The sequence below is a fragment of the Pholcus phalangioides genome, unplaced genomic scaffold (genome assembly GCF_987345545.1).
Source record: "Pholcus phalangioides strain wild (caught in Gottingen) unplaced genomic scaffold, Ppha-v1.0 ptg000007l_1, whole genome shotgun sequence".
In the NCBI taxonomy this organism is placed as follows: domain Eukaryota; kingdom Metazoa; phylum Arthropoda; class Arachnida; order Araneae; family Pholcidae; genus Pholcus; species Pholcus phalangioides.
Window position 1 is genome coordinate 5,515,395 of NW_028301600.1, and position 6,375 is coordinate 5,521,769.

Genomic DNA, 6,375 nt, shown 5'->3' on the forward strand with positions numbered 1-6,375 from the left:
TTAATTTTTCTGTTTGGAAAACTATACAGCCCCTTGCAATATGAATGGCGTATCTGAGGTCCACACGTTAATTGGATGCTTTTTCTTATTGGAAGTATGCCTCTAAGATCAACTGTTCGCCAGTTAAATGCAGTGCGAGATGTTAGCTATGCACCCTGCATAGGTGTTAACAGGATTTTCTCGGGGGGGGGGGGGGGGTTCAATTTTTTTTTCTTCTTGGGGGTTTACGTTTTTTCTTGCAAAAGAACACTATAATCTCGGTTCGGCCTTTGCGCACTCCAATGGCACCCTGTATATACAGGAATGCTGGAAATTATCCATGAAAAAAAATATAAACACAGAGTTAAATGTAAATTAACAGAAAAAAAATTAATGAAGATTTCCAATTGAAGTAAGATTTAAATTGATGAAAGAAATAATTGCAAAACCAATTAAAATTAGGACCTAATTCAGTTCAGTTCAGATTATTCATTTCTAGATGAAAAATTAGTATTCCTTAATGACGAAAATTCCAGAATTGACGCGAAAATTCAGAATTTATGTAAGAAATAATTCAAGAATTTTGATGAAAATTCAGAATTTATAAAAGAAATTATTATTACCGTAAGTGTGGGGCCCTGTGTGACCGCACCAGTCGCCCCCATGGTGGAGCATCACCATTTTTTTACTCACTAAACGCGGGGCCCCGCACCTGTGGCACATCCCTAAGGACGGCTCTGCATAAATCTCACCAAAGAGAGAAAACATCCATCTCTTCCCTCAAAAATAAATTAGCATCTTTTTGTCTCAGAAAAAATCTTTTACGACTGTCTGTGTGTGAAGTGGTTCCTCTCTAACCCCCGAATTAGAATTTGATGTGCTGACTTATGGGTCTCAGTTTTAACAAGTACTTGAGTGTTTAGAATGTCCAAAAAAATTAGTGGATTGCTCATTTGTTTGTTTCAGTCACGTGAAAGTTTGAAGCGTTACAGTATTTTATACATGTATGAGTTTTTACGCACTTCAAAACGGCAACCGTTACACGTATGAAACGCAAATTAACGTAAGCAGGATGGAAGTGCTTTATCCGCTAGAATTCATCAGATGATCAGATTTAATCAATCGGTAGCACTTATCTCTGTTGATGTTGCACTCCATATACAGTATTAACAATAGCTTGTGTCATAAAAAGGAAACGAGAATCATAAAAGCTTACACCAAAATCTAGGAGTAAATTAATCTACGCGCGAAAAAACAAATTTAATCATATCATATCAACATGTTTACGCTATCTAAGATTGTCGTGAGTTGAAAAATGAATTCTGTATTTTTGGGAACTGCGCTCTTCACACCCGAAGCGCCCAAAGCTATTTCAAGAATTACTTACCGATTCTATATTTTTAGAATCTGGATCAAAATGAAATATAAAATTATATGCAAGTATTCGAGGGACATTTAATTGACAGCATGCTAATCTAATGACAATTGCAAGCATGCAAGTACGCAGAATTTTCTCGAGGAGGGTTTCGAAAATTTTTTCCTTCTGAAAGGGGGATTTACGTGTTTTTCTGAAAAATAACACTATAATCTCGGCTTGAGAGGGGGGTTAGAATCCCAAAACCCCCCTTTGCGTACCCATGCATTTAAATAAGAATTAAATCAATTTAATGAAAAAAAATCAATAAAATGAAACCAAAATAGGGAAATTCTAACATGTAATTATTTTACTCACTAATGCTGAAGGTACACGTGGATCTCATATAATATCATTACTAGATCCCGGATTATATGCAACTAAAAATGCCAAAACATGTACTTAAAAATGCCGAAATACGCATTAAAAACCCCAAAATGCGCATAATAACCCAAAATAAGTTATGCACTGAAAAATCTTGAAAAAGTTAAAACTTCCGAGAAATATGTACCAAAAATGAGAAAATATGCATTAAAAAAAATCACCAAACACAAAAAAAAAGCAGATTTGTGTTCAAAATGCATGTTTTATACTGCTTAGTGTGTATTCATTACAAAAAGTATCCCGCTATATGCATATACTGCAAATGCAAATAACTTCTACATCTTTTCTATTCAGGCATTTTTAATTTCTAGTTTTTTGTAGAGGTTCAGAAACGAATTACCAGTAACCAAAGAATTTCTCAACACTATTTCTAAAAAATTGTAACACTTTTGACATACGTCTAGAACTAGCCTTACAATAAACCAGTTGATGTTTGGAAAAAATCCAGTATATTACAAACATCTTTATTAATTCACTAAATTTCACTTGCGGGAGAAAACCGATGTTATGAAAATATTATGAGCAATATTTATTTAAAAAATTACAAAAAAGAAATGATTGAGCTTATGAGTGAGTGATAAACCTTCAAAAATATGCACTTATTCTGAAAATTCTTTGTTAAGCATTTACACATGCATTAATGCTAAAAAAAAGCCAAAATACGCAAATGCATATGCACAGCCACCTCGTTGGGCAATTCGCCTGTTGTGGCCCTTGTATTTGTATATGCATTTGCATATAATCCGGGCACTAATCGTGACAACGTAGCCGGTCAATTTGTCGCAATCAACTTGTCGCGCTCAACTCGTCGCGCATCAATTTGTCGCAGTGCCAATTCGTCGCGGTACAAATTCGTCGCAGAGCCAATTCGTCGCGATACAAATTCGTCGCGGTACAAATTCGTCGCGATACAAATTCGTCGCGGTACAAATTCGTCGCAGAGCCAATTCGTCGCGGTACAAATTCGTCGCAGAGCCAATTCGTCGCGGTACAAATTCGTCGCAGTGACAATTTGTCGTGTAACCAATTCGTCGGGACGTCAATTTATCGCAGAGTCAACTCGTCACGCGATCTGTATGTAGGTTTTTTTGTCTCATACGTGAAAAAATAAACATGAAGAAAAGTTTTTTTCCATCAAGAAATGCACACAGTTTACTAAATTTTTTTTTTTGTCATTTCGAAAAAAATCATCGAAATTACATCGAAATTAAAATTACAATTGATATTAATGTTTTATTATTTAATTATTGTAAATGTTAAAAAAATCATTTTTTCTATGATAAAATTTTAAAATTCTGTAAAAAAATGTCGGTGTTTATGATATTCCCCAAATTACAGTACAGCGGAGGCTGTCTTTAAGTGTAAACTTGTATCTGTCCCATGTGGAATCGAGACTCCCACCAACATTAACCACTACAGTATCTCCACAAGAACCTGAAATAATTAATAATTTAATTTAATTAATATTTCATTTTCACCGGATAAGCCACACTTGTCGCTTTCTCTCGAGATTTGCATTACTCGTAGCGAGGGGAGTTGGGGCGCACACCGAGATGATAAATTGCGATCACATACATTTTCAAAATTTAATTTGCACCGGATAAGTTGCTCAAGTTAAAAACTCAAAAAATCCAACCAATAAAGTTCATAGGTTACATTCGAGCAAATGCAACCGATAATCTTATTGGTTGAATTTTTCAAGTTTTATAAAAGGACTTTTAGAACACTTTCATAGTGTAATGCTAGCCTTAGATATATTGTCGGTAAAAAATTCCTCAAAGATGTATTCCCTACATGGCAGATACATATTCAATAGTGAATTAGGGCCATTCAAGTATTACGTGAGCAGATTTTCAGCCATTTTTGACCCCCTCCCCCTTGTCAGCAAAAATCAGCAAAACACTGACCCCCATCCCCTCCCCCGTCAGCAAAATTTCACCAGAAGCTTAGAATATTTCATATCTTCAAAAAGGGGTGGTTGATGACGTAAGCGACCTTCAACCCCCCCCCCCGCCATCAAAAGTCAACAAATCCGAAACTCCCTCCCCGATCCTGACGTAATACTTGAATGACCCCTTAGGCAAATTGTGCTTTGGGATGGGCATTGATCCTAATTTATCATCTTGGTGTGTTCCCGCAACACCCCTCGCTGCGAGAAATGGAGATCCCGCCAGAAAGCGGGAGTGCGGCTTATACGGTGAAAATTTAATTTTGAAAATTTATTTTATCGTAATTTATCATCTTGGTGTGTTCGCCCAACGCCACTCGCTGCGAGAAATGGAGATCCCGCCAGAAAGCGGGAGTGCGGCTTATACGGTGAAAATTTAATTTTGAAAATTTATTTTATCGTAATTTATCATCTTGGTGTGTTCGCCCAACGCCACTCGCTGCGAGAAATGGAGATCCCGCCAGAAAGCGGGAGTGCGGCTTATACGGTGAAAATTTAATTTTGAAAATTTATTTTATCGTAATTTATCATCTTGGTGTGTTCGCCCAACGCCCCTCGCTGCGAGAAATGGAGATCCCGCCAGAAAGCGGGAGTGCGGCTTATACGGTGAAAATTTAATTTTGAAAATTTATTTGATCGGCGTACTGACTCTGCGACAAATTTGTACCGCGACGAACTGATTCTGCGACAAATTCGTACCGCGACGAACTGATTCTGCGACAAATTTGTACCGCGACGAACTGACTCTGCGACAAATTTGTACCGCGACGAAATGAGTCTGCGACAAATTTTCACCGCGACGAACTGACTCTGCGACAAATTTGTACCGCGACGAACTGACTCTGCGACAAATTTGTACCGCGACGAGTTTGTAGCACGACGAATTGACGCTGCGACAAATTGATTGCGACGAATTGTCGTGCGACAAGTTGATCGCGACGAATTGACCTAGACCCTCGTGACAATAACATCACTACATGTGTGGATCTCAATTTGCTGCTCTTGAAAAAAGAAGGCATAACCAGCTAAAATCTGTTTTCAACAGCCACCTGAAACTGCGCCGTTTTCAACTTTTAAAGAATTAAAAAAGAAAACAATTAAAAATTAATGAAGTTTCGAGGAAGACCTAATGCCATGATTTTGTTAATACGACTTTGTTCATCTTCTCTCGTTAAATAACTATGAACATTTGTCGGTATTATCTTTAAGTCCAGACCTGTTCAAATGTGTCAACAAGAGTCAGAATTGTGAGTGATACTTACCGTATATTTTAAAAATTATCTGTAGGTCCATATATGTTGAAATCAAGAATAAAGAGAGAGAGAGGATAATATCAACGTAACCAATCTCTAAAATGTAATATCTTGAGAATTGAAAGGTCAAATCTAACTACGATGTTAATTTAAGGAGCTTATTTTCAAAAGGGAATACCTCCAATTTTGCTAAATTTAAAGTAGAAGTAAAAAAACTTTTTTCTCTGGAATGGACTGCTTTACAAAAGTAGAAAATAGCTCAACAGGTAGCATCAATAAGGTAGTGGTCTAAGAATATTTAAATGCAGTAACCTCTCTTTCGCGAGCACTGACAGGATAAAAAAATTCGTCCGTAAAAGAGGGGTGGCCGTTAATCAGAGGTTTGAAATACATACTTTTATTATAGAACTCGAAATTATTATTTGGCCGTGAAAGAGGGGTGACCGCATCTGAGGGGGGTGTCCGTTAAGAGGGGTTTTACTGTATTATGTCTCTTGATCAACATTCAAGAGAGTTATCTACATTCAAATTTTGGAAATGTTCTGGTTTGAAAGAAAATTAGTGGAAATATTACCTTTTGATCAATATTGGAGCTGGTTAAGTCCGCTAACATTGGAAATTTCTACGCCACCCTTTGATTCCAGAAGGTTTCACCTAACTAAGTAAGATACCCTTACTTCTTTTTTCGTGAATAACATAAAAAACACGATCATTCTACAGTGGAACCTCTTATAATGTACATTCCGTTAGCGGACATCTCCACAAACGAACACAATTTTGAATTACATCAACGGGACTCAATGTATCTTACGTGATTATGTATTAGTCCATTAAAACGGGCTTTCCTCATTAGCGGACAAAGTTTTCGGTCCCATGGATGCCCGTTATCGAGAGATGAAAAACACCGAAGTGTATGAAAAAAGTGGATACTGTATGTTATCTTTTGATAGAAATAACTAACTTTACATTGTTATTTCTACCAAAAATATTATCGTTTGAATAATCCCGGTTTCATAATCTGACACAACTTAGCGCAAAGATTCACAAACCATTGGAAAGTGCATTAAAAAAAATTGGAAATGTTCCTTTTTGAAAATAAGCTCCTCATTTGCGTATATAAACACATTTGCTTTCATTCAACTAGAAAAAGTGTCAAGTTTAGAGATAAGTTCACAGATTGTTAATCACATTGGAGAAAAGCAACCAAAGAATATGGAATTTTTTGGTGGGGAAGATTCTTTTCCTAAATTTTTCTGTCACATTTCCAGCATATTTCTACTCCATAAGTAAATGGAACCATAAAAATAACAGTTCTCATAGATCTTGTTGTTGTTGTTGTTGCTAAGTAAGGCACTTGTTTTTTCAAAGAACGACTCAAGTCCACAGGTGAGATTGAG